We start from the raw sequence: 25,271 nt of genomic DNA on the forward strand, positions 1-25,271 counted from the left end.
AGGATTAGGAATTAGATTTCTGAGCTTTCAGCATCTATGGCCATGTTAGCCCGTCACTAGGATTAGGATTAGGAATTAGATTTCAGGGCTTTCAGCATCTATGGCCACGTTAGGCCGTCACGTATGAGGGATGACGTCTCTTGGTGATCACATTATCCGAGGAAAGGGAAGGAAGGAAGCGGCCTGTGACCTTTGTGTTACATACCATCCCGGCATTTGCCTGGTGTGAATGAGGAAAACCAAGAAAACATCATTCAGGATGACGGGCCTAAAAATAGCTTTTACACATTTTCGTAGCTGATTAGGGAATTTGAATGTGGTGAGTGGTAATGACTCTTTGTTATTCAGTCAAAAACAGCAGTGTCGTAAGACAGAAGAGGAAAGTTGGAAATGTTATAACAATATATTTCGGAAACACAAATAACGTGGATGGATTAAAATTGAATTGGTACGTGGCCGCATTGCACAAGGAGTTTCTGATGACAATTTCGCTAAACAGAATGACGTGGCGAAACAACTTCGCGACAAGTACTATGACACAAGACAAACCATCATTTGTGGCAACGGTGTCTGCGGTACATTGCCAAAGATTGTTCCGTTGGAAGGAGAACGGCTCCTTCCACACGTGTGACAGAAGGCGATAGAGATGAGAGGCAATTACATTGAAGATATGTAACAGGTGTTCTTCTGTGCATAAAGACAGATAGGAATAATAACAATGTTGCCATTTCTTTTTATAAAGCCCTTGTATAAGACACACCAAAGAAGCTGTTTTCGTCATACAACAACTAGGACGTCACGAATATTCGGACTCAAGTCGAACGGAAATAGTGGAAACTTCATAGCAAGTAACTGCGTAATTATACTGTTACCCTAACATGGTTAGAATCATTGGGCCTTATGCAGAGTCGTTTTGACGTCTGATCCATGACCTACTACAGGCTTGACTAACAAATGGTAATCAAAAGTGTATTCAGAGTCTCTGATTAGGACGTACTAGTTGACGAAGTTAATCACATGTGACTAATTAATCTAGAGCAGAGGGTACTCTTTTAGCCAAGTTTTAATTTGTGCTACACATTTCGGATTTCGGATTTCATGTATTTTCATGTTTACAGACTACGCATGCGCACATCTTCTTTTCCGTAGTTGCCACATTTATTTTTCTCACCCAATGCATTGAGATTATATTAGTTAATCATACCGAAATCAATTTTTAGTTGTATTCAAAGTAGACTCTGAATACCAAAAAGTACACCTTCCTTAGTAAAGTTCTAGTATGCTACTAACTAGTCCGTCACTAATCCTTCATTAACGAATTCTCTCAGAATACGGCCCATTAAGTCTACAATAGACTGTTCTACTAATAGTCTGAATAAGTTAATTGGAGATGGATCTTTTAAATTTTGCACAATATTTGTCGGTCCTGTGTGACTGTTGAAAAGTTTAGGAGGTGATTGGATCTTGGCGTCTTTCCAGTCGAGTGAGTCCCTTATAGAAGAACATACTGGCTGTAGTTTTGTTGCCTTCGGATTGTTGTCACCTTCGGCGTCTAAAAGTGGACCACTTGAATCACTTTGCGGAATACTCGTATTGAGATCATCAGTTCATTTGCTAAGACACCATATTCTATATCACTTACGTCCACATCTGATTCGAGTTCGGAAGGAATCTCCTTATATAAAATAATTTCTGAGGTAGGACTGCGCCCTCGGAGTCCCCAGGATTACATAATTGGTGTTATTGTATATCATTTTCTTAACTCCTTACCGCATGCCGTGCCATATATGGCATATACCTTTTTTTTTTTACTTTAGCTTTTTTGTGATTTATCAAAGACATCAAATGACTATTTTGTCCGCTGTGTGAGATATTGACGTGTATGAATAAGAGATTTTGGTGTCATCTGGCATGTTCTTTGTGAGTTGTAAGTGTGTCATATATGGCACTTACTTATTTCGCATCAGATTTAAGTGAAAAATCTAAAATTCAAATTTTACATTTTTCAAGTTCCCATATGAGGATTTCCAATACTGATTAGTTTTTTTTCGCTAAAAGAAAAAATCATACAGAAAGGAGCTACACGTAAATTGGGTAGTATGAGATACACACGTTCAAATAACCAATATCGTTTTTATTGGCTTGTCGCACAGTGATGCAACTTTTGCATCACAACAAAGAACATAAAAAAGACGAATTTAACTCGGGTGGCCTCTACATCACGCGCACTACATCTTAAGAATATAAAATACAAGAACTCATAGACAAAATAAATAAATTAGCATGATTACCAATAACATCACGAATTTAATTATCACCGCATTCACTGTGTGCAAACAAGATCATCACAGAACCACAAAACGCCGGAATATGAATTTGACTGAAAATAACATGACGAGCCACCTAGTAACAAACATTGTAACTACGTCGAATAAGAGATTCAAAATCTGCATCAGTGGACAAGTACCAGCTGAGCGTTCACTAAAGTAATGCAAAAAGTGCATCACCATGCAACATCGTTTAATAAATCGGTGATGCAAAAAATGCATCACGATGCCGCAAAGAGTTAACAAGCATGTAGGAGAGGAAACAAAATTATGCGATATAAAATGTATTTAACTAACGCTAGAAAGTAGAAAATAGTATAAAATATTTTAGAAAAACGTACTTTCCCTTTAAAAATTAACAAACAAAATAAAACAAATTGTACTAAAAATAAATATGTAGTTTTGTCTTCAAGATGCAAGACTAGAAAGAAAAGCATGTAGAACGCTCTCAATGCAATCGACTTACAGTAGGAAGTCGGTCCCAATTAGTTCGGATTTTCAAATTGTTCGGATTTTCGAAAATGACCAAGAAAATGCTATTTAGGCTTAAATATATTGTCGGTGTGATCTTTTATCGATATAGTGGTTATACAGTACATACAGTAATGAAAATACCGTACGAAAGGGTACTTACATTTAATGTTTCTGAAGAACCTACTCGTACACTAAATTACACTGTTATTGTAAGTCACACTTAAAATTTAACTTGTATAGGCCTAAGGGAAAATAGAAATAAAAATATATATGACAGACAATTACATATGAATGAGCTTTTCTAAAAACACTGACTTCACACAAAGAAAATTGAATTAGTGTACTGTCATTACCTTCTAAGGACCTCGCGTTCAGATTGTTGACGTTTCTGATTTTTGACGTTCGGATTATCGACGTCCTACTGTATATGATAAGTATATGAGAACGCTTCCCATGATTTTCGTTTTACTCATGCATAAATAGATTTTTTTAAAATCATTTTCTTAAACATTTTTTTTTGTTAACTTTTCACTAATATTTGTTTTAGTACGATTTGTCCTGCTCTTTTTTAAAGGAAAGCATACGAGGTGTGATTGGAAGATTTTCGGACTGGGCTTGTAATCTAAAACTGGCAGTACTTAAAGGGCAGTTCCCTTCAAAGCAGTTCCTTGCTGCCTGAACATATCGATTTCAACGGTGTTTCCACTTTTGGAAGCGTTACGGAAATTTATCTTTCACAAGGATGTGAAGAGCTCTCTCCGTATTTGCCTCGACGTCTTCAACTGAGTCACCTGGGCCCTTCCACTGACAATCTTGGACCTTTGTTTCTGTGTCATACCCGTAAACCCATACTTTTTCACCTGTTAGTACCCTATGTAACAATTCAGGGTCTGTTTCGGTCTGATTAAGCAGGTCTTGGAACACTTCCAGTCGGTGTTATTTCAGCTCGTCTTACAACAATTTCGGAATAAATTTCGCAGACCCTTGATACATGTTCAAATCGTCAGTTAAAATTCAGTGAATCGCCTAGAAACTTAAATTCAGTTCGTCAACCACCTCCCTAATTGTAAGTCTACGGTCTGAGCACACCAAATCACGAACTTTCACAATATTGTCCTTGGTTTTTGATGTGAAACGCCGCCTGGAACGGGACAATCTTCGACTGAGTCGTGACCATCTTTGAATCTTTTAAGCTAAATAAACACGTTTGACCGGCTCAGACATTTATCTTCAAAAACTGTTTTCAACCGTTTATAAGTCTCCGAATCAGATTTCCCGGTTTTAAAACAAATTTTGACACAAACGCGATGTTCCAGCTCTTCAGTCATTTTGCGCAAATAATCCGCCACGACACACACACACACAGAGACACACACACCGCACTCAACAGGTTGCTACGCTGTACTGAGCAAAGATATCGCAGTGATTCTTGCAGCACGTATCAAGGTCACACTTTATACTTCTCTTGAGCGGTGGTGCCACCTGTCTTCAAACTTTGCAATCACGCCTCGTATTTAAAAATAAGATTGTCAATAATCTGATAACAATCAATATGAACAGTTTGGGAAGTAACCTATTTTAATGTTCGGAAAATTCTGTGAAATGAACTAATAGTTTTCTTTCCCCAATAGCTTTCATATAATGAAGAAAATGAAGCCTTCGATAGTTATGACGTTGCTCACCCAGGTATAAGGAAAGATCTTGCATCAGTTGTTAGTTCAGTAACAGTATCAGACGTAGTTTATGCATTTTTCACGGTCTTAATTTTCTTTATGTTACTCTCTATTTAAAGGAACAAAAATGTAGTAAGGAGATTAAAAGAAAATTTCCTTTTATTTCCAAAAATAGAGAATTTTTTTTCATATACATCAATGATACGACCAAAGAAAGATGCAAAGAAATTGAACAGATTTCATATGACACAATCTTCTTTTTATAGGAATTTGAACGCAAACAATCTGGAAGTTTTAAAACCAGGGGATTTCCCGCCGCTACGGCATCTGAACCTATTATACCCCACGCATAATAAAATAACCAAGATTGAGCCAGAAACCTTTGGAATATTGCATGGACTAGAACATATATGTTAGCGATATCACTGAATCAAGGTATTTTATGTATCCACGAGTTGAGGCCCTCCGGCATGGTCCAATATGTGATCTGGATGTTCATTTGTAATAATTTTATTTTCTTGTCCTAAGTGATCCAGCTAATATCCTGAGCTAATAGCCTTAGTAGTTGAGTAGGGTTAACACAGTGATAAATTAATATGAACTTTATTATCCTGGGAGAACTCATACGAACACTATATCCCATAATTATACTTATAACAAGATCAAGATTTAAACAAACAAGCTGTGAGGAAAGTTATTTCAGTACTGATTTTTACCGTGTAGAACGGGGGAGTAAATCTGGAAATCTAGTATGGACAATGTGAATATTATTTGATTAATTTGACATCTATGTCATTTTCTTCTATCACTCAAAAGAGTTCTCATGCTTTACCTACGAAAATAATTTTAGATACTTTCTTTATTGATGAAAATATTTGTATTAGCACCTACTATTAGTTAGCAGAGCCTCGCAGTTAAATCATATATATACCCTTCCTTCTATTTAGAGGCAGCTGTTATGTGTTCCTTAACCAAAGTAAAATGAAGAAATTTGTATAACACTTAGAGTAAATTGTGAGAAGTCCATGTCTAGATGGAATAGCTTAAGGTGCTGTGCCAACGCCATCTGTTAGCAACCGGCTAAACTACGTCGAGGCTAGCGAAGAACACTGGTCAGCAGGCTCCATCGCCCTGTCCCTAAAACGTATCAAGAAATTTCTAGGCATAGGAGCTGCGGTGGCTTAGTGCTAGAGCGTTCACCTCTGGTGCACGGGGACCTTGGTTTGATAACAGCTTGCGCCAAGTGGACTTTGTGGTGGGCAAACACCGTGTGCGTGGGTTTTCTCGTGGTTCTCCCGTTTCCTCCGATTTTCTTCATCCAACTATTTCATTCATTTCTCATCATCATTGTCTCCTTTAGCCTACCCAGCATAACCGTGGAACGTAAAACTTAAAGATTTCTAGACCTAGCGGTCGTCATTTCTTCTAATCACGTGACTCCCCAGATTTCCTCACGACGTTGAGTGAACGGCGAATATTGGGAAGCACCGGCCGGAAATCGAACACGGGCCACGTGGACGTCAATCAACGCACTAAACCACTTGAATGCGGTATTCGACAAATTACTTTATGCTTTGCTTTAATTTCTAATATATAGAGACATCCTAATTACGAAAAAGTAATTGAGTTCACTTGAATTAGCACAAAGGAATGCTATAGGTAAAGTATGTCACTTACATCAGTGGTTCTCAACTTTTTCAAACCTAGCTCTCCCTCTGAGTGAATCCAATTGTCATGAGTGCAGATCGTCATCAGAAAGCAATTCACCTCTGCATAAGGCTGAACGTAAAACTTGGACGAAGCAGTCTAAGAAACAGAAAAAAAACTTCAAATCTTAAAATTAGTCTTGAAGAATATACACTACTGTTTGATAAAAAATTGTAAAATACATAATTGTTTAATAAGAAGAAAAGTTCTAACACGTCATGAAACCTTAAACGCCTTGTAAAGAGCCTATCGCCCCCAATCTCTCCTTTGGAAAGGAGAACGCATACGTTAAAAGCCACTGACTTACATGTTGCTACACGGATTCACTGGCTATGCTTACTCAGTAGAAGTATATACAACAATGAAATTCCAGAATACGAGTTGAGGACTTATTTTACGTTATTTATGCGGGTAACTGTCGTGAATTATCCATGTGAACCTACCAATACAACTACAAAGTTTAATCGGACCAGGAAGATTGTGGTATTTATCCTAGGAAAAACTTGTTATAGGGCGATCACGACAATGTTCCACTACTGGACGACGTAAGATACTTGCTCCCAGAAGGGATAGAATACTATAAAGTGAAATCTGAAAATAATTGGATTCAAGTGATGGCCACCATACACCAAAGGTTTTGAGGAAATATTAGAAAAGTTTATTGGCACTACAACAGTACTTCGACTTAAATATTTCGGTGAAGCCACTGCACAATACACCATATTATAAACTTGAATTGATAACAATATTTTCAATATTTTTTACACCATCAGACGCGCACAGTGAAAATTAATTCCTTTGACAGTTGACAGGTCATGGCCCGCACATTCTCGATCCAATTGGTGTGTATGCATGAATCGTCTTCTACAAGAACTACTCATGCTCTGAAATTGTATAACAGTGAATTATGGCGCTGGCGTAATTACGATATAGAGTTACTTTCTATAATCTTGCGTTGCTTCATTTATTTCTATTACTGAAACAGTGGCGATATCAATCTACCTTAATTCTCTGGATAATTAAAGTCTTTCAACACTGTGAAGTTTACAGTATGAATCCAAAACGATTAAGTACGTAGTGTGTAACGTTCCTCTTTGAGCGTTACATTTTCTCAAAGAGAATATTTGCGGAAATGTTTAATCAGCTCTCAGTTAATGTTATTTCTTACTATATTTCTCAATTCTCGACTCTCATGAAGGATTCAAGATGGTCGACAATTGGACTAGTGTGTGTAGTTATAGTATGCTACTTTTTCTTTGTATGTCTATGTTTCGCGTTGAGCGGGTTTCTGTGAATAGCGTTGACAATTTGAAATAATTTAAATTTTTGTGTTTCGTTTAAACAGAGAGATTAATTATAAACGTAAGTATATAAATGTTTACATAGATAATTTTTATTCCCACTCAGTCATATATACATTATTATTAAAGTTGTCGTTTCCATTCTACGCTCTGATGCGCAGTATGGAGCGACCAATCAGGAGTGAGCAGGCCGTGGAGCGTGCCCTCCCCTTTACTTAGCTTCTTTGTAATAGAAAACATGGCGGAGGTGTAGTGAGAAGCATAATTTGTCCGTGTTTTTGGACATAAAATTTCCTGCGAATTATGCAGTAAACGATTGTGTTTATATTGTCAGTGCCCTCTTAAGTATGGCTGTGGTTAAACATTATGTTGGAGGAATGAATATGTCGAAATTATAAAGGATTCATCTAAAACTTGCTCGGCGTGTGTGTGTCTGACGTATTACTGGGATTGGCGCAATACTCGTTAATCACTGTCGTGATGAGAGTAAAGTCTAGTGATCCTTTCAAGTTTGTCTTATTGAACTGCATTCAATTGCGTGTAATCTTGTCTTCGGGTGGAGTGATTTTGTGTCATCGAATTCTTTAATAAGGGACTCCATCCCATGTCACCGGTTATTGGTTATACCTGCTTCTGTGGAATTTAAACGTTCCTGGACTGCCAATGAACAAACGGGTCTCATTCAAATTTTGTTGAAGTTTCTTGAGTGATTCGTCGCCTATTGACTTACCAACAGTGTTGTGGCAGCTTTGCAGCGAACTTCTGTCTACCTGGTGAAAGTAGTGGTAAAAGTGTGCTTACTTGGCATCAACTACGGAGATGTCACCCTTTGGACAACCTGTGCCGAAGTTATGGTTATGATTGCTGTATGGTGAGATGTTGGAGAAGTCGTCAGGACCGGTCGCCACCCTGGGACATTGTTTCACAATGTTTCTGCAGTGTTCCTACTAGTGAAGTGGGAGTAAGGTTAGTTAAGCTTTGGTAACTGTCCTCAGGTAATTATGTCTATTATTCTTTATTCCGTCTTGTGAAGGAACTGACATCGTCCAGGAAGTTGTGAAAGAAATTTGTCCACCGTTTATAATCCGTCCAAATCGTTTCTGATCACAATATCTAACGTCATATTAATATTTTCGTGTGTTCATTTTACTGATACAGATCGTTTATAAGTAAACAACAATATACATTCAATAATTCTTGGTTTTCAGTGTATTCATATATTATTTGCGTCAATTCACAATGTCTATAATATTGTCTAAAATGAGTCTCGTCAGTAACATGTCCGAGTAAACGAAAGTGAGTCTCTATCCAGTAAGTCGAATCATACGCCGGCGGGGTAGTCTGATATCAACACCGTTTCTTTCTTGCTTTGAATAAATCATTTCCTAGAGTTGTTTAGATGTATAACGTATTACTCGCTACCATGTAGCTCATGTTCGTCTAGTAGCGGGCATTCCGTATTGTTTATTTCTCAGGTACTTCATTTGACAAAGTAAAGATTGATTAGCGATGGCTAGTTTATGTCTGTCTAGTAGCGGGTATTCCGTATTGTCTATTAATATTTACATAAATATATATATAGTTTACAATCCAAGTATTAAGTCGCCACACCACAAAATCCGTGTTAAATCCTCGAGTTGTCTTCATGTCATGTTTTAGCTATAATGTTGCTCACTAGTTCAGTGAGGCGCGTTAAGACGGTGGGTGTACGATACCGCTCGTACTTCAATGCGAAAGTGTCGGGAGTTGAGTCTAATTTCACTGGCTGGTCATGTATTCCCCGTAATGTTCTACAGTGTGTATTGTTATTACCGCCGCTGTTAATTGTAAATTATGTTGAGGGAAATGTTTTCTTAACAGTTGGATGCGGACAAAGTGGAGATGTTATGTACTAAAAGGGGGAAGGTCAATCGACACAGCCGTAGGTCTACTCTCTCTCTGCAATAAGATATTTACGAGCAGTAATGTACTTGGTAAATTTCCTTTTCTTTCCTTTGGTGAAGTAGCCTACCGAGGATTTTGTGCTAATGTTTAGTTAAATGATAAACTACTCTTTCAGTGTTATTACAATACTGTTTAACCCTACTGTTACTCATCTTTGAGTTGTGTTGGCATTAAAGGTTTGAGAATTTTAAACGGAATGCATATTTTTTTTTTATTTGAATCTAGCTATCCATGATCATAAATGTTAATGAGAGTCTAGTATTATACGTTATTACAAGGAAAGTTAAATAAACAGAGTTGCAAGATATATGGTGTTGTCCTGAATGATTTTTTTTATCTCTTCTTCCTCAACATCGACGATGCCATTAGTGTACAAGAATCTGGAGTTGAGTAGCGTTGTGTTTACTGGTCTATAATTACAGCGTAAAGAAAGGAAGAATATCGGCGACCCAAATTTTTTTCTCTCTCTTTCTTTCCTTTCCCTTTCCCTTAACGTCGGCTACGGATACGTCTTAAGATAAATAGTTTTTTTCCCAGGCTGGCTTCCCGTAGCCTAGGATGTTTCGCTTCAAATTTGGCGTACACAGCCAGAATTCTAATTATTCTAAATTGGCTCGCCTCAAGTTTGGCTCTTACAGCCAGGATTAAAATTACAGTAAAATCTTACGCCTCAAGTGTTGGGTTGGTAATAATTCTTACTGAATATGTAGATTCACTAACATGTAAGAGCCATGATGTGCTTTTTATCGGACGACATATTGGACAAGTTGGAACACAATTCCGAGCAGGTTAATGCGTCATATCCAACCATTGCTAATATACTTCCGTGGAAGTGATTTTTAAATAACAAATCGTTAAGTACTGAAATGTCTACTGCCAACGTAGCTGAAGTGGTCGCAGCACGTAGTTAGTCCACGAGATTCCCAAGCCTTGCATGTATCCGAATAGATTTGTAATTACATTTTGGGAAATAATAATATGTTTTCATGTTTAAAGTTAATTAGACATATTTTCATATCTTTACTTTCATCTTGCAGGTACCTTTCGTGGAATAAATTGTATAAGCTGGCAGAGGGAACATTTAGTAATCTTACAAATTTGGTGCAGCTGTAAGTATTATGTCACAGTGTTACCAGTAAGCATTGCCTTTAAAAATAAATACTAGTATTCTAAAAATAAGTACCAGAAGAAAGTCTGAAGATTTAGTTCATGATTTCAAGTGGATATTGGAAGCACTTCAGAAGCAGAGTTACAGGCGCATCAAGGAGTCCCGTACCGAAAAACTGTGAAGTTTGTATATATAACTAACAGAAACATTTTGTTCTATGATTTTGCTGTTTCAGCCACTTCCTTCCATGCTTAGATGTATTTGTTTCAGAAGGTGTATAGAAATGTACACAATAATACATTATTAATTTGATTACCAGTTATTGAACTTAGACTCTTTATGAATATATACAGCGATTATGGCTAACTGCTGTATCACCGGACCAATTTTACCAAATAAATTGGAAAATTTATTTTAGTTTGTGAATATTGAAAGTCAGGTGAGAGGAATAGATCAAGTTAAGAAAATACTTGTTGTTTTGCAGTTGTCCTTGATGTTATAAGCTGCATTATATATGGCAGCAGAAGGGACTATTTGGCGGAGAGGTACACTCGTTATGATTTATGGGGAAGGTAGTATGAAAATGGTGCATAAATGACAAGATTGTGACAAATCGTGTTTGAGTTTTATGGAGTTACACAAAAATCAGGAGTATCAGTTGTTGAAATTGTGTTAAAGGCATGGTCTACTAAACAGCCGAATAGATTATCGTAAGTGTGGAAACGAATGAAATTATAGAAAACAAGAGGAACATCTAACCAAACCTAATCAAATCTAACCAAATTTAGTACATTTTTGCATATACGCCATGCATTTTATGACATATAAAGTGTTTTCCACTATCGATGTTAATGCGTATACCCACCGCCGCTGACGCGCCTGCTCCCTTTGGATGCACCTCTTGCTGCCGCTCGGATCTCTCTGCTGCGGTCCTGCTCTCACTCGATTACATAGCATTCGAGCTGTTTATTGGCCACCTAGCATAAGTTGGTTCCTGTTTTATGAACTAGTTTTTATGCCGTACATGGCCACACTGTAAATGTTTTTGATTCGTATTTTCTGGTGTTCAATAACATTATCTATCCATTATTATGGTAAGATACATTTCATTATCTTTTCACTTACGAAAAGTGGACAAAAGGAAACTGGTTACCTTTTGTATCATTTTTAGTAGTCAGCTCGCTTACGTAACAGATGTGCGGATTCAATCGCTCACGAATATCGAGCATTCTTCTTTTGCATAGACATTCAGTATCCAGTTACCAATTTCAATAAAAAATCCCTTTGTTCCTTTTCAAGAAAATAATGTCAAAAAATCCTATGAAATAGGATTTTTTTCACGGGTTGGTATCATTGCTACCAACTGAACAAATCATAATGAAACCATTTATCATTAATTTAAAAAAGTTTCGAATAAAATTAATTTATTTTCTCGCTGTAGAATCCAATCTGCAATAAAAAATGGGAGTCTAAGTTTTCAGGCCTCCCCCCCCCTTTCCCACAACCAGCCATCTAGGGATAGGGCTGGCTAATTTTCTCATATATTTATTTCTCCTCTCCAGAAAAGATATTTTATTTCGATCATTTTTTTACGTCTGATGCTTATTTCTTCAGATATTTTGCAATCTCATAAAAACTTACCTTGTTTGAATATATTTTATGTTGCTAATTACTTGAATGGAAAACAGGTGACAGTATTTAATTGTCGAATTTTAAGATGGAATTTGAATCCTGTTTTAATATTTCTTTTATTTATGTAATTATAAAATATTTTTTATTTTATTTTGTAGCGACATTAATGACAATCTTCTGCTCGGTATCAACGAAGGAGCATTTGAGTCCTTAAACAAACAGCAATCCTTGTAAGTAATTCCGAAATATTACATTTGATAGTCATCTTTTTTTTCAACTGGCGTAATTTTGTTGTACTGGTTGAACCATTATTTTAGGTCAAACGTTTTCATTAAGTAAACAGTGAATTCCACAACGAAACAGATTTGGGAATCTGCAAGGTCATTTTAATAAATAAATTACTCTATTACAGAGGCTTTACCAATGTTAATATTATGATACCTGGGACTTTGACATTAATGTGGTATAAAAATTTTCCTTTCTCTTACAAGGAGACTTACGGAAGTGTCACCCACCGATTTGAATGAAACTTTGCACATTTGTAGAACACCAAAAAAATAATCGACACGTATTTTTTTGTTTCGGCAATGGTGAATAGTTACGGGTAGAAACCACCCTTTGAACGTTAGGGGTGGTCTCCCAGCATACGCCGAAAATAATCATTTAATTTAGAAGGAAACATACTGCTAAAGGGGTTTTACACAGATGATTCAGAATCTGACGTCAAAATTACAAAATTCAAAATGGCGGATCCAATATAGTGATTACAATTACAAATTGTCTTCTGGTTTGAAATTCTCATCTCTGAGCTAAGAACAATCATAGTTAACAGAGATTACTGCGAGGAGGTTGCAGACCAATTTGAAACCCCTTTATGTACTTATTTTGATGGGATGCTTGATTAAAGTGAATCTCTGCGCCTCTCACTATAGCGTTTAAAGGGACACAAACAATAGAAAGTGTGGCACAGTAAATAAATCTATGACTCATAGGTACACCATATAGCCTTTAATTTCTGAAAATTGTGTTGTTATCGCCGTTTTAATAGTTTTGAAGGTAAAGAATGAAACATCTGACCCTATTGTTCAAAACAACCTCTTATTATCAGAAAATGTACTTGTGAAAGCATCAAATTCGGGAAAATTAACATCAGGTCTTGTGAGATCATGGTTTCAAGAGATTTTCCTCCGATGTCTAATGTAAAGTCCATATTGTTATTAGATTCGTAGAATGGTCACAATTCATCAACTTTCAACCTATATTACGAACGAAGGAATACCTCAAAATAGAAACCATTCTGCACTAACAACTGGTAGGATTCAGCCTCTTGATGTGTTCGTCTTTAGGCCGTGGAAAACCTTCTTGATACATTTTGTTGATATTGTTCTCTACAACTATAACATTAATTTACATCTCCGTAATAATAATATAATTGAGATCCAAATCACTGATTCATAATCAGTTTTCTTCTCCCAGATTTGCAAATCTTACTAGATATGCGGGGTACAAAAACAGTTATTCGTAAGAAGATTGTGCTTCATTTTGCGATTTGTCACAGTTATTACTGTAATAAGGTGAGCTTGGTGTAAACAATGTTTATGCATCACACACTTTTTTTACGAAACATCTTTACTGTGAAGCGTTTTCTCAATGAATTCATAATTATAACAATTAAGGATATATGAAGTTCTTCCATAGTGAGAGGCGAGGGGAATCACTATACATAAGCACTCTGAATAGGAAGAGGTGCAGAGACTTAGTTTAATTAAGCATTCTCTTAAAATAAAGGGGTTTCAAATCAATAGAAAGAGGTTTCAAATCGGTTTGCATCTTTCTCGTAGTCACCCCTGCCAACTATCATTGTTCTTGACTAGCTGCAGAGAATTTGAAACCAGAAGATATTTTGTAATTGTAGTCACTATATTGGATCCGCAATTTTGAACTTTGTAATTTTGACGTCAGATCCTGAATCACTTGTCAAAAAAAAAAAATACCAGTATGCTTTCTTCTATATGAAATGATTGATTTCTCTCTGTGCTTGGAGACTATCCTAACGTTCAAAGGGTGATTTTTACCCTTAGATCTTCACTATTGCCGAAACAAAAAAATACCTGTCGATTATTTTTCGATGTTCTACAATTGTGCAAAGTTTCCTTCAGATCGGTGAGTGACACTTCTGTAAGTCTCCTTGTTAGTATTTTGAGTTTTTGTTCTTGCATAAAGCTTAATTTTCGTCTTTTAATTACGAGGAAGGTTTAAATCAAACTGAGGGCGCCATTTGCGAAAGGCAGGTGCAGAGGCGAATCTAGAAGGTAAAATCTTCGGGGGGGGGAATAGACCCCAGACTATGATAGGTATATCATGAGTTTAGTTTAAACTTTCAAAAATATATAAGTGATAGCTTAAATTATTTTTGTCACTCAAAAACTGGAGGTCAAAGCCTCCACTGCCTGGGACTAGATCCGCACTGGGTAGGTGGATTACGTGTTGTTTGCCACGGTGTTGTTTGCTACGACTCGATTTTGGTGTTGTTTGCCACAATATTGTTCTCTCTGGCTTATATCACAATCGTGAAAATTTATACAAAATCGACTTATAAGTTAAGGGTTGCCAGGTGACCAAATTATAACAATCAAATCTATTATACTTATAAACAGTATTCATACAACACAAACTGTCCCAAGCACGTTTTTGGATAACTGCGCTAACGGCTGTTAACGCGACAGCTAAATTTATTCAAGGTGAGTTCAAGCACTCGATTTAATAATTTGTTTGCTTAGAAACTCTCCAAATGCATTTTCTAAATTGATATGCTGTAAAATTTGTTAGTGTTCGACTGAGTAGTCAACATTAAATCTAGGCATATCATCAGACTACCCATAAAGGGGATAGCAATCCCAACAAATGGGGACTATAAACTTCCGGAGGGGGTGCGATATATATATATATATATATATATATTTCATAACCTTTCTAGAGAATTGAATTGAATTTATCTTTATTTCAGCAGACGAGGCTGCTCTGCAACCTAACTCTTGTCACCATTACAAAGAAAAGAAAAGAAAAAACAGATACAAACAAGATACAAGATACAAATAACAACATAACACGATACATCCAATAATACTAAGGATAAACAAAACACTCAGTATATGTAAATGTAAAAAAAACTATACTCATTCTGCTAGTCCAATTTCATATCAATTTCAGTCCAATTTCATACTGTAGTAAACCTTTCATGTGTGCCAATGCTTTGTCACTGATCTCTAAAGAATAATGTTTGAAGTGATGATTTAAATGAATTGTACGGTTTGTCAGTGATTGACTTTGGTAGGGAGTTCCAGATTCTTACTGCCGAAATTGAAAATGCCTTCTCTGTTATTTTTAAAGAGTACCGCGGCATATTCAGTTATTACTTTCTCGGGTATTGTAAGGGTGAATCTCTGATCTACATATTAATTTCTGATGCAAGTAAGGTGGTGTTTTATGTGAATTTATTTTGTATAATAAACAACTGTACCGGAGATATCGTCTTAGGGACATGGTTACGATATTGTTTTCATTAAGTACCGGCAGAATATGCTGAGACTTTCTGTAAATGAGAGAAAAGCATATAGAGTAATTCTGTAGTTTCTGAATTGCCCTAATATTTTGAGTGGAGAGAGAGCTACTATATACTGAATTGATGAGGCAATCGAACAGAGGCAAAATGAGAGTGTTAACAAGATATAGTCTTGTTTCTTGCGACAAATAGACTTTTAATTTATAAAGCTGTTGTAAGATGCTCTTAGCTTTAATACACTGTTCAGAAATGTGTTTATTCCAGCTAAGCCTTTGGTCTATTATTAAGCCTAGATCTTTTACAAAGGAAGAAAATGGAATATTGGAATTCATTACAGTTACTTTTAGTTCATCAAGGTTGATTTTGCTCAACTGATGTGATGTTCCCAATACAGTGAAAATACATTTTAATGGATTAAGCAAAAGACCGTTATTAAGACACCAGTTGCTAACAGCTAAAATATCCGTATTAAGTAACTCTATTGTGTCCATAATATTTTCAGGTGCACTACTGGTGAAGATTGTGTATCATCCGCATAAAAGTGAACTGATGAATGTTTTATGACTGTAGAAAGATCTGCTGAAAAGAGTGAAAATAATAGGGGACCTAATATTGAACCTTGAGGAACACCTGCCTTTATCAAGGATGTTGCATGACCTGAGTATTTTCTCCGCTTAGTATTAATTGTTGCTGTCTACAGGAGAGATAGCTGTAAAACTATTTAATAACTGATTCCGAGAAGTTGTAATATTTTATTTTGGCCACGATTTACCAGAGATCAAATTAAACAAATTTAGATTTAAAAACATGGATTTAGCGATCTTTGGTGAGATGAGGGAAATTTAGTCTCTTGATAATAGAAAGATTTAATGACTTTGGTATGGTTGAAAGGTTATTTTCAAATCCACACAAAAGAGCTCCCTAGTGGACGCTTTTTGTGTACGAGCCTTTGGCCTGGGAAACCCGGGTTCGATTCTTGGCGGGAGCTCATGAGGTCCAGATTTGACGTTAAACTGTAAGTCCACGTTATATATAACCTCGATGCTGAACGGTCGTTCAAACTGAAAATCAAACCAATCCCACAAAAATTATTAAAACGCAAGGGACGGCAATCCCTCCGTAGCCTTTCTGAAACAAGATAGAATGTGCACGAATTGAAGTAGATTTGAGTTAAGCATCTCATTCAGAAGCAGACTATGAGGCCTGTGCCTACAGCTTAACACGATATCCGATTCAAATGAGTTTCCGCCGGTAATCGAACCCAGGTCTTCCACACCAACGGCTATCCACGCTATCCACATAGCCACAAGGAAGCCTATGTACGATTTGAGACAATGAAGCCTATGGCAGAAGTAAATGGACATATTTCAGTTCTCTAAGTTAGAACCATTAATTCCCTCGGATGTTTGAAGGTAAAATTTAGACCAAATAAATGCAAGAAGTTGAATCCCGCAATCGAAAGATTACTCAGTTGATATTGAACCACTCCCAGAACAAACCAAAGAACAATTTAAAATATTAGCTTTTTGATGTAATCGTACACAAGATCGTATCTCAGGTGGATTCTTAGTGTGCCGAAATGAGAAATACTATCTTAACTTTTCAAGCAATTCTGAGAGTAAACACTTTGGATGACAGCGACTCAATCACAAAATTAATTACAAACTATTCTGATGACTTTAGTTATAATTTTGTCAAAGAGAAACAAGCGTATAAGTCAGTCCACGTGCAACTACTTTCTCGGATCTTTACAATGAAATTTATCAATTATATTTGTGTTTCCTGAACTTTACAAGGCACTCAAAATTTCCTCGCGCGAAATGGGTTTTGTGGTAGACAAACACCGTATGTATGAGTTTTCTCAGGTTTGTTCTGTTTCTTTCCACCTTCTTTACTACACTATTTTTCATTCATTCTCATCATTACTATATCTTTAGCTTACACGGCATAAGCGTGATACGTAAAATTGAAATATTTCGTTTCATTTTTCTTAAGTATATAAAATCTAGCTCTTTAGTCGAGTAGCATAACGGAAAAAATGAAATGAAATCTTTAAATTTTACGCCCCACAGTTATGCCGGTTAGGCTAAAGGAGACGGTGATGATGAGAGATGACTGAAATGGTGGAATGAAGAAAGTGGGAGGAAACAGGAGAACTCCGAGAAAACCCACGAGCACGGTGTTTGTTCACCACAAAGTCCACACGGCGCGAGCTGTGATCGAACCAGGGACAACAAGCACCGGAGGTAAAGACTCTACCACTAAGCCACCGCGCCCCCTCATAACGGATAACATAACATTATATAAAAGGAGATGATATTAAATCTTCAGTTATAAAAGAAACTGCAATTATACCAATTTACTAAGCTATTGTGATATTAATTATGTTTTGTATTCATTTGTTTGGAGCTTAATGTCCTCTTTCAGCTGCGAGTCTAATGAGACCTCTCTCGTCCCAAAGCCGAGAATATTTACCACTATTTCCAGGGGATCACAAACAGAGTTGCCTGGCAACCCTTTCTTTTAATCCAGGTGTGAGTGTGTGTGTGTGAATTTTCACTGTAATGAGATGTGATAAGATCTGAATGCGAATACTGTGGCAAAATCGTGGCAAACAACACGAAAATCGAGTCGTGGCAAACAATACCGTGGCAAACAACACGCCACCGATAGGTGCACGCCGAGTTTCAAAAAAGTATGTGTTGTTGAGTGGGTACTGAATATCCTTTCTCATGCAACCACGATCTTTTTTACAGCCTTGGCAACAACAGAGAGTAGACTGGAATATTGCCATGCAGTATGCGAGCTGAGAAAACAGATTTAAACGACTTTCTTCAACGATTTGACGCAGTTAGATATTTAAAACTAATATATTATTTCTTGCATTGACGGCAGTGTATTTCATAAATATTTTATTGCCTGTTGCACGACATTTGTGTTAGGTGTGACAAGAAATCAAGGATGGAGGAGAAGAGAAAGGGTAAAAGATGCTATAGTTGACAGAAAATATTAAAACGGATACGTCAAGGACAGTGGCGTATTTACAATTTTGTTTCGGGGGCGCTTTGCTAACTTTCGGGTAGCTTTGCCTGAAAATATGAAAATTCAGTAAGATATTTCATATACTTTACTATAGTAAGTAAGATTTCGGGGAGGGGGCTTAAGCCCGGAAGCCCCCCTAAATACGCCACTGGTCAAGGAAAAGAAATTATCTCAGAACCACGGTCAGTGGTGGCAGAATACCCAACATGATACTGAGAATAATGATTATGTTTAGTTGGAAGAATAAGTGTCATTCCTTAACTGGCAACATTATCTCAAATTAGCAAATGTATATTTGATGTACTTGGTTATCATATGTGATGCACACGTGTTCATTTAATAAAAGGAAAGTAAACCTTAGTTATTGCGCTGTTAACGCTTTCACTCACCGAATTAAAAGTGTAATGCTAACTTTTAATTTATTAAGGTGGATCACTAGGTGTTCTCGGTGCTATGCTAAACGCTCCTTGAATAGTGCTGCGTTGCCAGATAGTGTCGAGTGTTTACTGATGCCAAGATAATAAAGGGAGTAATCATGGAATTCTACTTAGATACTTTACTGGAGAAATTAGTTTTCGACCCCTACCGCAATCTCGCTTCTCGAGCTGCAACACTAGAATCCAGGAATTTTCTTATTGTAACTACTACAGTAAACGTACAAATTTGGCAACAATGCATTATGGCGTTCTGCGCAAGTTTCGCATCAAAATCTATTTCCTTAAATGTAAATTAATATTTAAACAAACTATGAAACATAACACGAAAAACGATCAAACAATATATCTATTTCGTTATAAGATTGTTACTTTAAAATACTTTACACACACAAATAAACATTTCATAAAACGGAGCACTTCTTGTAAGATTTAACATCAAGTGCCATAAAACGAATCAAATATTTTCTTTTATTTGTTACATTTTTTATATCAGAGGACACAACCAAACGAATCATTGTCTTGTGTTGTAGATGAAACATTACTCTATCTTGTAGTACAATATTTGTAATATGTAACGTTTCATTGCGCAGTAATTAAGGGTATAAGCTTAAATATGTACTGACTTTCGGGTGGTGATCCACCTTAAGCAGTTCATTTTACTGAAACTTCTTTATGTCTTTATTTATTATGCCCTTGTATCAGTCTGTATGTGAGTAAAATTTGAAAACCCACTAGACGGATTATCACCAATTTTGGTCAGCATGCAGAAAGTTAAGAATCGATTTTTTTCACAGAGGGGAATATTCCGACCGGAAATGGGAGAAATCACCTACTTCCGGTTTCTACGTTGATCGACTAAAAAAAGAGAAATGGTTTTTGCAAACAATTGCGTCCCCAGGACGCATACCAATATCATGTATATTCTTAACTCTGTATTAAAACTAAATACAAAAATAGAAAACCATAACAAGTTTCTGGTTTTAATATTGGTCTACATAGAACATAAACGGGAAGAGACAAAAACAAGAGATTGTTTTTGAACTAATTGAGAGTTCTGAGAATAAATACCATGTATTCTCTTAATCCTCTATTCAAATCGGAAGTTCTAAAAGCTTTCGCTTTAAACGGGTATCATTGTAGAGGAAAAATGGTAATTAATAGCATGAAATGGTATCCCACAATCATTTAAGGATCTCAAAAGTACTAGTACAATCAATAAATTCGTAGACTGGTACACAGATTATAGGCAACCATTAGAACTCATGGTAGCAGTGCTCAATGTGAACGTCCACATGCACACAGAGACAAGTATACAGAACTAAACTGACCTTCATAATAGTTCAAGCATCATTTTCTCTTTTGACCTGTCTTCTCTCGGGTTTTTGCGTTTTGGAGATGATGGCGATTTCCAGGTAGCTGCTTGTCTTGTTAGTCGTGGATCGTAGAAGAGACACCATGTGTCATCTCCTGTTACTATCCGGTTCAGGAACGTTTCATCACCGTCACCACTTCTGATCGCTGGTCTTGTGTCAGAATGTAATTTCTCTACTAAGAGTGGAAGCAGGGTTGTTTTGTTTAAGACAAGTTATTAAAACTAATTTTAAACAATTCATGTTCTTCAAAACAAATTTTGTATACGTTTTAAACATTTTGTTTTAAACACGTGTATTTTAAGACTCGTTTTAAACGTATTTTTATTTTTATTTTATTTTATTTTTGTAAAATAATCTGCCAGAGAAAGAAAATTGTCAAAAGTCCCCATTCAGAAAACTATTTTTTCCCCATGTGAATGTTTTGAATGTTTTGATATCTCGTGGCTACAGAAGGTCAAAGTTGTGATCTACAATTTATTTTGTCTCTTTTCCCCCTTATTTTTAACGTATATTGTATTGTTTAAATGCTTATCAGTTAAGTGTCGTAGTCGAAGGTTGGACTACTTGTAGAACATATATTAAAAAATAAATAAAATAATTATCATGCTAACAAATTTTTGTTCTGTATTCAGAAAAGAAACAAAAGGTTATTTGATAAATTATGGTTCTGAAATTAAAACATCGAAGACATTCTTTGATACAGTACGTGTTGGTTCTTAGTCTCCGTACAACTTGAAATCCTTTAACATGAGTTTTACGGGAAGGAAAAAGGACACCATTTGCAGCAAATTTATTAAACTAACTCAAACTCCATTAGATAAAAAAAAAATGGCCATACAAGCTTGTTGCAAAACGTGTAATAAAGAAATGGTTGTTTTAGTTCAAAGAATGAAGAATGATTATGAGAAATGCAATGCTATGAAAAAACTTGAAACACAAACTATTGGTAGAAGTGTTGATCCGAAAATTGCTTCTGATGGTTCTAACGTCAGTGATGTGGCTGAGATGTAACTGGTAACTTCAGGTAAGAAGTAATTTTGTATCAACATCTTTTTCATTATATTCTCAAAATTTTATTTCGTCCGTCTTCCCGAACTCAGTTCTAAATTTTCTTTAAAACTTTACACTTTGGCATAGCTTGTATGAAGGGGCCATGCGAGAAAGCGCAAGGTATGGCAGTCGCCCGCGTAACTAACCATTAAAGCATGATACTTATTGCAACTTCAATGTGTGGGACAATTTGATCTTAATTTGTTCGTCTGTCTGTATGTATGCTTCAAGTTACAGGGCGCAATTTTAGGTCTTCTAACATTAAATTTTGAGGGTAGAGGCACAAGACGTCATAATTTGCTGTGTAGATTTTGATTGCGATCCGACGTAAAATTTCAAAATTAGTGGTTCGGATCCCACTTTAAACAAAAAGTCCTGTCTCATATAGCCATGGTAAACACTATAATCAATCAAAAATAAACAAACTTAATTTTATGGATTTCGAACAAAATTGGGTTGCAGGATAAATGTGGCTCCAACTCAGTTATTATAAAATATTTTTAGATATGGGGCATTCAGAGCACAAGTAATCCCAGTCCATTTTTAGAAAGGTTCACTTTTGCTCAGCAAACATGGTATCTTCGTAGCTAAGAGTACGAAATAAATGAAACTAAAAGCACGTAAAAGAGTGTGGACTAGTTTGATAGGACAACCGCTATACAAGGACATTGATGGAATGGGGGAGGGGGACTAATTTCCCCTTCCTTGCTTATAAATTTCAGATATTAACATTACATTGTGTACGTCGCAGCGCGGGAATGACTAACAAGTCAAGCTCCGAATGCCATAGTCAATGATGCATAATTACGTTAAATAAATGCAGGGTGTGTCCAAAACAATACATACACGGAAAACGTAAATTTTCACAACCACGAATCCAAGGTGAAAGAAAGAAAAGCTACATGGCAATATGCAATCTAGAATTTTATATAATTGGCGCTACAGAGGGGCGTTCGTTTAGAGGTCATCCGCGCCTTACTATGAATTTCAGATTTTGGGACAGTAATGCAGATTTAGAAACGTTTTGCTAAACATAAAAAATTTGAAGTCCTTATATCGAATAAATACGGATTTTTATCAGTTAAAATCCATTTCCATTGGCCGTAAGGAACTATAGGCCTATATTGCTCTCTTGTATATTTTTTGGCCCAAGGATTCCAAAGGTGGCTCTACTTTTGTTTCGGACCTGCTTAAAATTCTGGAAATTGGGCCCAAACGACTTCCAGTTTTAATCATCTGTATGTTCCATGTATTTTTTCCATGTATTTGTTCTGTTGGACTTTGCTTATCAAAAGATTTCTAAAACTGCCTTACTGCCCGCAAAATCTGAAATCCAGAGTGGGGATGGGGGCGGTTGCCTTCCTGTTCCATTGGCGCCCCTGTCTAGTGGCTGTCATATGAAACTATCCCACACCCTTTTGCATGGTTTTAGTTTCATTTGTTTTGGAATCTTGACTGCGGAGATATTACGTTTTGAAATAGAATTCATTTGGTGAGCAAAACTGAACTTTATTGAAAATGGATTTGGATCCATTGTGCTCTGAACGCCCTAAATATTACCTTTCTTTAATAAATTAGTGAATCAAAAAACAACCAATTCCATAGGCTTGCAAAAAATAATTCTAAAGCTAGCAGAACATGAAGTGTGCTTCAAACATGACTTTTCGAAAATTTATTATTTTAAAATAATTTTATTAGCATCAGTATTCTGAAATAGTAATCAAATTTTGCAACCAAAATCTCACTCGCCTCCAAGAAACGCTAGCTTAGCCCCTAAAGGCATAACTAGAAAACTTTTAGAAGCGATAAATCCTGAATGACTTACTTTAGGGGTAAAATAACGACAAGACCGTATTTCTGGTAAAATTCTAGTCTTAAAACATGTAACATGACTCCCTTTACATTTGAAATTTCGAATACTAATTAAAGATATCCGCCATGATGCTTGATAGCACCGTCTGATGAGTCAGACCACTTCCAAGTTTCATCATTCTCCCTCAACCCGTTCTCAATATACAAGGATGGTGAGGACTTTTGTTTCACCATGTATATTGATACGTTGTGTGAAATCTCAATAGTAGGTAGATTTTAAAATCTACCTAAAAAGCATATTAGAACCAAGAAGGTACCTACCAGAGTCACTGGCAAGAAGATGTAATAAAAGGGGGTCGTGATATAAAATAAGTTGAGAATTACTAATCTATACTAAAATATTATGTACCCAGCACAGTATAGTCTTAACGAGAATAAAATAAATGAAAAGATCGGTCGCAAGACCAAAAAAGTTTTAATAAATATTTTTTCCAACCCCGACTGGAAGTGGTACAAATCTGCTTCTATTTCTGGATTCAACATTAATTGAAACAAAATATATTACCAAACAAGACCCTTTCTAGTGAAGTGAGTAACACGTGTGTGATCATGTGTTTGAACCTCGTTTAGGGAACTTGCGAGTGGTGATTCTGATAGAACTTCTTAGTTCAAACTTCATATAACGTCAATGCCTTAAAAGAATGCTAAACTCTAAACTAGTCCTTTAAGAACCCTAAAGAAGGCGACAGTCCCTGAAATAAACTGGAAGCGATTCGTACATTATGAAGGATTTTTTTTATATATATTTTAACTAAAGTTTATGAGAATTGATGTTATAATCTAACATAAAACTTACAAGATTATTAGAAAAGGATGGTAACTATATCATAATGAATTAAAGTGTATTGTATGCCAGAGAATACAATAAAAAATCTGCGAAGAATAAAAGAATACATTTGGTTAGTGAAAACTGCAAATGTCAACTGGACGTGGTTGTGTAAGTATTGTGATACTCATAAACTTCTGTATTTCTCCTTAGTACCTTTTCGTACGACTGCCAAGCACTTTCAACAACACTGGATTCCAATGCAAGAGAAACGTCACTGCCATCTCGAGACAAATTTTAACTGCAAAGCTATCAATAGTTTTATGAGGAAATTATTTTTTGCTTGGTATATAAGTTCTCTGATTCAAATTAATCTACAAAATTGATAAACAAATCAATTTGCAATCCTTAGATATACTAGTTGATAGAGAAACAATTTCAAAGTTTAAATATTAACAAAGATACGTCAAATTTCAACTACTTATTAAAGAGATATAGTCATAAAAGGAACAAACTTTCATTTCACCAGAAACTCTAAATAATTAATGGGTGTCTACACAGATAGGATTGTGATGAAATATTATGAACACGGATATCAGTCAGAAAAATTTAAATGTCCACACGATTTTTAGCGGAGTATTCTGTCTCTCTACGTGATAATCACATGACGACGTATGAACATTCAAATATAGATGTATGGCAGTAATACAGAGCTTTGAAATCTAAGAGAAATGCGTGTAACGTTCCTCTTTGAGCGTTACATTTTCTCAAAGAGATTACTTTATAGAGATATTTAATCAGCTCTTAGTGTTATTTCTTTCTTTATATTCTCCCAATTCTCGACCCTCATGAAGGATTCAAGATGGTCGACAATTGGACTAGTATATGTAATCGAAGTATGCTACTTTCTTTGTACGTCTATGGCCTGCATCGAGTGGATATCTCGGTCTCGGTAGATAACGCTGACTGTTTGAATTAAACTGGAATTTATTTTTCGTTTAAA

General features: G+C 36.0%; 1 long non-coding RNA gene across 1 annotated transcript; it reads left to right on the top strand.

Moving 5' to 3' along the window:
- The first annotated feature begins 10,461 nt into the window (after positions 1 to 10,461).
- Positions 10,462 to 18,718, top strand: LOC145684964 (uncharacterized). Its single transcript, XR_014131439.1, has 3 exons — positions 10,462 to 10,535; positions 12,325 to 12,396; positions 18,485 to 18,718. It is a non-coding gene; the product is annotated as an uncharacterized LOC145684964 (long non-coding RNA).
- The last annotated feature ends 6,553 nt before the right edge of the window (positions 18,719 to 25,271 follow it).

The sequence above is a fragment of the Thermobia domestica genome, chromosome 5, assembly GCF_964235325.1.
Source record: "Thermobia domestica chromosome 5, izTheDome1.hap1.1, whole genome shotgun sequence".
Lineage (NCBI taxonomy): Eukaryota > Metazoa > Arthropoda > Insecta > Zygentoma > Lepismatidae > Thermobia > Thermobia domestica.